Genomic DNA, 8,950 nt, shown 5'->3' with positions numbered 1-8,950 from the left:
TTCTTTCTCTGTTATTATTGTGCTTTATATTTCACTTCTCCAAACCCCTCAATTATACCCCTGCAGCCCTTATGGTAAATTGATGCCTGACCTCTGCCTGCAGAAATCTGTTGATTTATTGCATTATTGATTCATCAGTTCTCATCAGACTCTGTTACACACCTCAGCTGCAGCTGTGCTGAACTACAGTACCCACTAAGAACAACAAGAATAAGAGAACAAGAGGAAAACAGATCCTCTATCTGAGCTTGTGAACAGAACCCATAAAGATTCCTAGCTCCCTTATAAAGCAGACAGAGGCTTCTAATTAATCCACTGGTTGTATTTTAGCTAAAGGCAATGGGTGCAACCCTTCTAGCTAGTGTTTCTAGAAGTGTCCCCAGTTTTTCCACATGATCTGGTAACCTCAGAGTAGGATGTGGATTTTTGCATAGTAGCTTAAGAATACACTTCACTTGTCAGATTTTAGCATGAATTTCAAGTCCATATCTAAAAGGACATTTATAAGACATAATTATCAACCGAAAAATCAAACTAATAATGAATAAACAATTTCAGGCAATATTTTCGGGAAATATTCACTAGCAGCCTCAGTTTACTCAAGGCAGCAGTAGTTTATCTCAATACCTAGAAAAAGTTGCTTGCACATGTCCAGCAGTGCATTGACCTCCCTCTTTGCTCTGCAGTGGATCCGCTAAAGTCTTTACCCAACCCCAATGCTCAGATTGTAGTGCAAATATTTCCTTTAATGCTGTATTTACGCAGCACTGGTTGGCCCAGATTCCTTCAGTGAGCCCCATGCTCTACTCCCTCATTCCCAACAAAAGTAGAGTAGCAGCATTACCTGTTTTTTTATGCAGAAGAGTTTGAGTTTGAAATAGATGCATTTGCATGATGTTTACATGTTTCTGGGTGCCAGTATTAACTATTAACACTATAGTAACATAGTAAGTTAGGTTGAAAGAAGACATGTGTCCATCAAGTTCAACCTTTTCAGTATATATATATATATATATATATATATATATATATATATATATATATATATATATATATATAACCTGCCTAACTGCTAGTTGATCAAGAGGAAGACTAAAAACCCCATCTGAAGCCTCTCCAAGAAAAAAATCCTTCCTGACTCCTAGATGACGGGTCTTCCCGATCGATATCTGGCCACGATATCGATCGGGAAGGTTGGATTTTTACCCAACCGACCCGTTGGAGCCCCTTGGAGCATCGTAATTCGATCATTCGGCCATATGGCCGAACGTTCGAATTATCCCCGATATAGCCATGCCGTTAGTGGCATATCGGGGAAAGATCCGCTCGTTTGGCGATGTCGCCAAACGAGCGGATCTTTGAGCCTATGGCCAGCTTTAAAGATACTGGATCTAATGTATCAGCCAGTATCACTGATTCAGGGAGAGAATTCCACATCTTCACAACTCTCATTTTAAAAAATCCCTTCCGAATATTTAGCAAGAACCTCCTTTCTTCTAATTGGAATGGGTGACCTTGTGTCAGCTGGAAAGACCTACTGGTAAATAAAGCATTAGAGAGATTATTATATGATCCCCTTATATATTTATACATAGTTATCATATCACCCCTTAAGCGCCTCTTCTCCAGTGTGAGCATCCCCAATTTGGCCAGTCTTTCCTCATAGCTGAGACATTCCATACATTTTACCAGCTTAGTTTAGTGTATGGGATTTAATTTAAATTCATTTTGTAAATAATCTACAAATATATTGTTTCTAAATGGTAAAATAAAGATCCAGTGATATTTTAGTGTAAATCAGATATTAAGGTCATTAAACATAAGAACAAATCAGGAATGGCACAATCAGTAATATGAAAGTGTCACAGTGTGTTGCAGTTCTGCAGTGTTATATTCTACATTACCAGGTAGGTTGATTATTTGGAAACTGAAAGCATCCTGTGTCTACCAGAAGCTCATTATTCCTGGAGAATTACATGGCTTATCTATCCCCCTGAATACTGTGCACCTTAACACCTTACAATTACCTAAACACTCCTGTTCATAATTCTGCTTTAAACAGGCATATACTTTTTATTGCCCATTTGCAAAGGAAACTGCAATAAACTCAGTCATAAAAATGAGCAGTTTTTACCCTAACACTTAAAATAAATAAAGATGGCTTCAAGGCATCATTTGCTGGAAATTACCTCTAAATTAGAACAGCTGTGCTTTATATGTCTTTATCCTGTATAATGCTCTCTATTTTTACCTTCAGTCCTGTATTACACATTGACATGATCTCCCCCAACCCCTAGCCTTTCCTCTTCCATTTATTTTTCCAGCCATCCTCGCAAACCTCAAAATTCACCTTGTAAACCATCACCACTTGATAGATCTCTGACCTCTAATAGGCTTTACCTGAGAATTAGCTTTTAAACCAAGAGTTTCCGAAGAATTACAGTTGCTAGATCTCGTCTTTTCATATGATTCTAATTACTACTGGGAATGCAGAATAGCAGCTGATTGAAGGTCCCCAGTGTTCCAGTTAAAATATTTGTTAATTATGCCATCACATTGGTTTTTGGAAGACTTTAATGGGAACCTGTAGATTTAATTTAGTCCTTCTGCAATATGTTATGCTGATGTTACACTGTTCTCTAAGGATTAATATTATCTCAGAGTTGGGTACGTCTGTACATGGCAAGCTGTGATTCATGGATTAGATCTTGCCTGTAAAAATTGACCGGAGGGAGAACATTTGCCTGATTTGAGATGTGAAACTGTTCATAGTCAGGGTTATACTACCTCTTAAAGGACATGTAAACCCCCCACAAAGAAATATTTAAATATCTGCCCCTCTGTTTGTTAAAAGGCTGATAGTAAGGTGAAGCATCCACTTAATCACTTTTACTCCTCTATCCCATGTTGGCCCCTTCCTTGGGAATTTACTTTGGCATTTGACTACTGAGCATGCTCATGTCTTCTTATTTTAGATGATTAAATATGCCCTACAGTCTTGCAGCCAATGTAAAGATGACATTGCTGGTTTCCATAGAAACTTTGCACTACTCTACTCTAGCTGTTCAATCCTACTTTTATTTTTGCAGCAGGGTATTGGGGCTCATGGGGGGTGGGAGCCTGGGTGTGTGCACAGGCCCCTGAAAGGGCAGCCTCGGACTCCGGACTACAAACGATCCAGTTGGGGTGGGGGAGATGTGCCCAACTTATATACATTGTAAGAGAATGTAGGGATTGTATGTCCTTTAACCTTCCTGCAATGGCATGTTACTTTCCACAGTTTAGAATAGTAAAAGTATTGCCCCCACTTATTTCTGGTTAGGACAATGTTCATATGGAGTTTATTTTCTGCTATCAAATCAATCAGAAAGGAAATCCAAAAACAGAGATTAAAGTAACCTGATGACTCATGGAGATTGACCTGGAAAGAGAAGCAGGTCCCCTCCCAACTGTTAAAGTGTTTCCCTTGCAGTTAATTGTAGTTGGCCACGTTTTCTTAGTCTATAAAAAGTTACCATGGGGGTAATGTAATAAAAAAAAGAGCAAAACTTTGCCAATAATAATTTGCCTGTTGCTATGTCATATTCTTGGTTAGGCTTTTATTACATTGCAAATCTTCATTGCACATTGTGAAGCTTTAACACCCGCTCTGGAGTTTTGTTAAATATTTTATCGCAAAAAACAGTTTGCGATTGCGAATTTTATTACATACACTGCAAACGTTCGCAAAACCAGTTTGGTCGCAAACTTTGTGAGGAAGTCTTTGAGGTCTTTAATAAGTCAAAAATGGTGCAAACATGGTCGCTGATATTCACAATGGTGTTTGCAAGCGTTTTTTGCTCTAACAAAACATATTACATTTCCCCACATGTGTCTTCCCTTACCAATTACTGGTGGGAGGTCTCACTAGGAGAATACAGTAAAGGCTTTGTAATATCTGATTAGGAAAGTAAGTTAAACAGCCAGAGGATCCCATGGTGAGACCAGAATGGTTAGATTCCTGTATCAAATAACAGTATAGAAACTTAAGTGGTTAGGCTTAGGCCTAGGGGGTTCCAGAAGTAAGGTACAACTGTGAGAATTTGCTATTACTGGGGACTCGTGAGTACTACCTCTGGGTGTCTGCAACTGCCATGTCTGTGTGATATTGTTAAATGGATAACATTGTTTGAAGTGTCTGTGAAGTGGCTGATGGTTGTACCAGCTGCTCAGTTCCACCAAAGAGATTGTGCACCATTTTTGTCGCAAGAAATACTGCTGCCCGAGTAATTGTGAGATCTAGTTCTGTGTTTGTGATTCTGGATTTAAAAAAGTGTTACAGTTATATATATTTGTGCATCATAAAACTGTCAGTAAGCCTAAATGGGGGAAAGCAGAAGGGAAGCTACACCCGAGGCTGTTACATTCAGTACAAGAGCTGCATGGCTTTGAGTAGTTTTGCTCTGTCTTCTCAGAAAGTGATGTCCTCCCACAGCGCAAGGAAATGGGCCTCTGCCTGACATGACTGAATGTTTATTCTGAGATAAATGGTCACCGCTTTGATGAAATATGTTCCCCATCTGCAAATATCAGCTGGTCCCTGCCAAAGCCATCTGCCAGTTCATGGAACATTTTCAGTTGATTAAGATTTTTCTGATATCTATCCCTCCTTTATCTGCAAAGGAATGCACTGCATTTTATATTTGATTCAATTATGGCCTGTGCTATTGCCTGGACAGTGGATGATGAGTGGATGAGACAATCCTTGGTTGCTTGTGTAGGCAAATTTAGCACATCATAACTGGGGTCAAATAGCTGCCTGTGTGTATCAAAGACAATGGGTCTTATTTACAATTAGATCAGTGCAAAATAGCACCCCCTTAGTGTCCGTTCATTAAGTACCTGCACCCAGGGCTTTGGTGTCCAGCAGCAGAATGCAGTGATGGTGGCTGCAAGATAGCCATGCCTTTTCTACCTGTCATAGGCAGCAGATAGGCTCTGTTCTGGATAAACTGTCCTGCAGGGTACAAAACATGTAGCAGTTTGTGTTTGATTTTTGCAATTTGCACCGAGCCACTGCCCATGGATCTTTATCATAAATATTTCTTTTTATTTTATTATAGCTCTATACATAGATTATTTTCTGGGTAAATAGTTTTTGTGTTTGTATGAAATGATGAAGTGTGTGAATTACCACAAGAAGCCAACGTGTAAATCATAGGGTCTTTCTAACCCACAAATTCCATTTCTTTGTTCATAGAAGTTATATTTGCTTGATAAAAGCTAAACAAATCATTCATTCATTCAGTGCAGGGAACTTTCACTTCCATGCCAATTGAATGTGTAGAACAGTGATCCTAATTATTAAATGCCCCTACTCCCCTCCCACTTGAAATTTTAAATTCCGCTTAAGCAAATTAGTACCTTTTTAGTACATGAGCCTTGTGGAATAAACAAACTATTTTGTTCAACACTGTTGATTTGTCAGCGCTGAAATGGAAGTAGCTGTACAGTAGTTACATGCTTGAAATATACTTGAGTTGGCTTCAGTCAGTACCATGGACAGCAGTTCCATGCCGTTCCCCTGATTCTAGTAATACTACAAACAGCAACCTGACCTTACTTGTCACTATAATCCTATAGCCCAGGCATCACCATTGCTACAACCTTCATGGCTTCTTGTTACCTTGTCACAGATAAACATTTGGATTGGGATCAGGGAAATCCCAATGCAAATCTTAAGGCAACAGGCAAATATAACACTTCCCACACCACAAATGCACATACCTCAAGTGAACTAAGTATGAAGCAATTGGTCAGTGTAAAATAATTGTAAACTTGAGAAAACCCAGTCCTGGCAATTCCAATATGATATCATGTGACAGGTGTCTCTATCTACAATGAAAAGAATAACCTTGGTGTCTGCAACGTGCTGAGTACCTGTAAAATGTGACCCAAAGTAACGGGCACAAGACAAATGACCTCATTTACTAAACCATTGCAAAGTGCAAAATATTGGCATAAATATTCAAGTTTTTCTTCCCACCTCAGAGTATTTTTTCCAAGAATTCCATCATTATTACTCTTGTAAAATAGCACCGGTATGTAATGTTACCTAAAGGGTAATGGGATTTTGAAAGGCGTATTTATCAAAGGATGAACTTTCACTTTCACCCATTGATAAATAGTTTTTTTGAAAATGCCATAGAAATGAATGAAGAGTGGTGGAATTTCGCTCTAGAGGACTGTGGCGACCTTTAACTTCACTCTTTGATAAATATACCTCCATGCATTGATTTGAGACTGAAATATGAATAGGAGAGTGTATAAATAGAAATAATAATAAATGTGTAGCCTTACAGAGCAATTGTTTTTAGATGGGGTCAGTGACACCCACTAGAAAGCTGGAAAGAGTTAGGCAAAAAATATAAAAAATACTTAATGAAGACCAATTGAAAAGTTGGTTAGGATTAGCCATTCTATAACATACTCAGGGAGTTATTTATCAAAGTCCGAATTTATCTCAATATTTTCTGTTACACACTCCGATCAAATCCGCTCAGGGTTTTTACACTTATTTATTATTACATTTCCCCGAAGATTTGCTTTGCGGGGAAAAAAAATAACAGATTTTCACTATATTTTCTGATTTTTTTCTCAGGTTTTCATGATTTTTTCAGGTTTTTCACCCGAAAACTCTGATTTCTTATGCTTTTTGCCAGGTATTACACGAAACCCAGCACACATCACTTATATGCAACCTCGACAGGTCTGAGATTTTCTAATTTTATATATAAAAAAAAAAAATCATGAATTTTTTGTGATTTTTGCATTCGGAGTTTAGTAAATAACCCCCTAAAAGTTAAGGTGAACCAGCCCTTTAATAATGATGGCAGCATATCCAGCAAGTGTTTGGTGTGAGACGTGTAGGGGGCCCCATTGGAGCCTAGAATGCTTGTATATTTTATAATTTTCATCTGTACTCCTTTTCATGCAATATTTAGTGGTACCTTGGTTCCCTGTATGCCTGGCTGGGCATCGCCATATAACAGAATGTAATGAAATAGGAGCTGCACTCACATATTAGTTTCAGCACTTTGCCTTTTATTAAACCACAAACTGCACAAGTCAGTCTGCGGCTTAATAAAAAGCAATGTGGCGGAAGTTATACATCAGTGCTGTTGTTATTTTTTTGCAGACTAGAGAATAATCCAGAGTTTCAATATACCTGTATTTGTCCAAACTGTATAATTTTATAAAAGGTATGGGATTTGGGTTCCCTGTAACATCTAATTACCATAGGCCGCTGTGCATATGCAGTTGTGTGTTTGCAGCAGCAGCAAAGCTCATTATTCTTTTTCATTATACTGGAAAACATTCTTAGTAGAGCAGTGAATCCCTGTGACCCCACCGGTAGAAATCAGCAAGAACTGGTTCATCCGTAGGACTGAAGAGCAGCACAGACACGTCTATCAAGATGTTGGATATTTACCTACATATGTGTGGAAGTGATAACATGCCTTTGGCATATAAAAGCAAACTGGTTTAGGGAAATTGCTATTCATTTATGATAATCTGATGGCGTTTCCATTGCTGCCATTCACACCAGTTCTGTAAGATAAATGATGCTCACAGTGCAGCAGATAGGTTCCTGCTGTAAATGAGTCAGTCCCCCCTTCTTTCTCGCGTTCCTTACTTCGCTCATGCACCAAGGAGATGTATTGCTTAAAAGCTAATAAAGTAGATTGAATTAATTTTTCACATTCTTTCCTGCATCACCGCATTGTGCTAGTCCCAGTAATTTCATTGCTCAGGTTACAAATAGTGTGACATAGCACTGCGTGGAGAAAATGAACACTTTTCGTGCCTTCCTCGATGCTTCGTTACTCTGATATAAACACATCCTTATTTCCTTATGTGACAGAATGTTGACTTTGCACTGCTAAACATGTCTAATGAGAGAGGAATTCATTTTACTTACTGTAGGCTTCTCAGGCGCTTTTGCTGAGTTGGAATTCATTTAAATATGACCGTGAATCTCTCTCTCTCTCTAGCTCTTTCTACCAAATTGTGTTATTTCATCAGACTTCACGCTGCATATTCTTACTATAGCACATTTCTGAAGCAGGATTTCTTTTACAAAAATTGTATTTTAATAAGTCCCTGATGAGGGTTCCAGTCGTCACACATTTTTTTTTAAATAGACGTGTTAGTCTTGTTCCCTGCAACAAATTCCATAAATGCCTCTTTACTCTTCCCATGTGAGACAGCTTTTTATATGTATAATATATATCATGCTCACCCCTGGGAATTTACTGTAGTTATGTCTGCAACATTTTCTCTGGTGGAAAAAGAAAACAAGAGTTTTGAATTAGGTCATTTATATTTCTAAAGTCCTTGGAGCTCTTGCAAGTAAATCTCCACAAAGTAAATATATATATATATATATATATATATATATATATATATATATATATATATATATATATATATATATATATATATAGTATTTTTCCCCCAAGCATTGGAAATAGAAATAACAGTTTACTAGTTTTTGTGTATAGCAAATCAATAGAGATAATTTTATTTTGCTTTGGCCAAAGCTACTGGCAAATTCATCTTTCAGCTTTGTGCAAAGTTCATGAAAATTCAGAAAAGGATAGCAACAGAACATTTTTCAGTTCAGTGCAGTCAGCCTGGTCTCCAGGCCAACACTGACCTCTGATTTCTCCATCCAATAGTTTAGGGTCATTTCTGTCAAGGGGATTGATCAGGGATTTGTTGAATAATGAATTCAGAGATAGGTGATGATAAAAAGCTGAAATAAGCAAATGAAGGAAAATATAGGCAAAAACTACATGCATATTTATGGCCAGTCCAAAACCAGCTACCCAATCTGAAAGCATATCACTGTGTCATTTCTAAACGCTACTAGATAAATAAATGTATCTCTGTGGTTATATATATTTAC

Source organism: Xenopus laevis, chromosome 5S, assembly GCF_017654675.1.
Source record: "Xenopus laevis strain J_2021 chromosome 5S, Xenopus_laevis_v10.1, whole genome shotgun sequence".
NCBI classification, from domain to species: domain Eukaryota; kingdom Metazoa; phylum Chordata; class Amphibia; order Anura; family Pipidae; genus Xenopus; species Xenopus laevis.
This window is presented reverse-complemented; position numbering follows the sequence as displayed.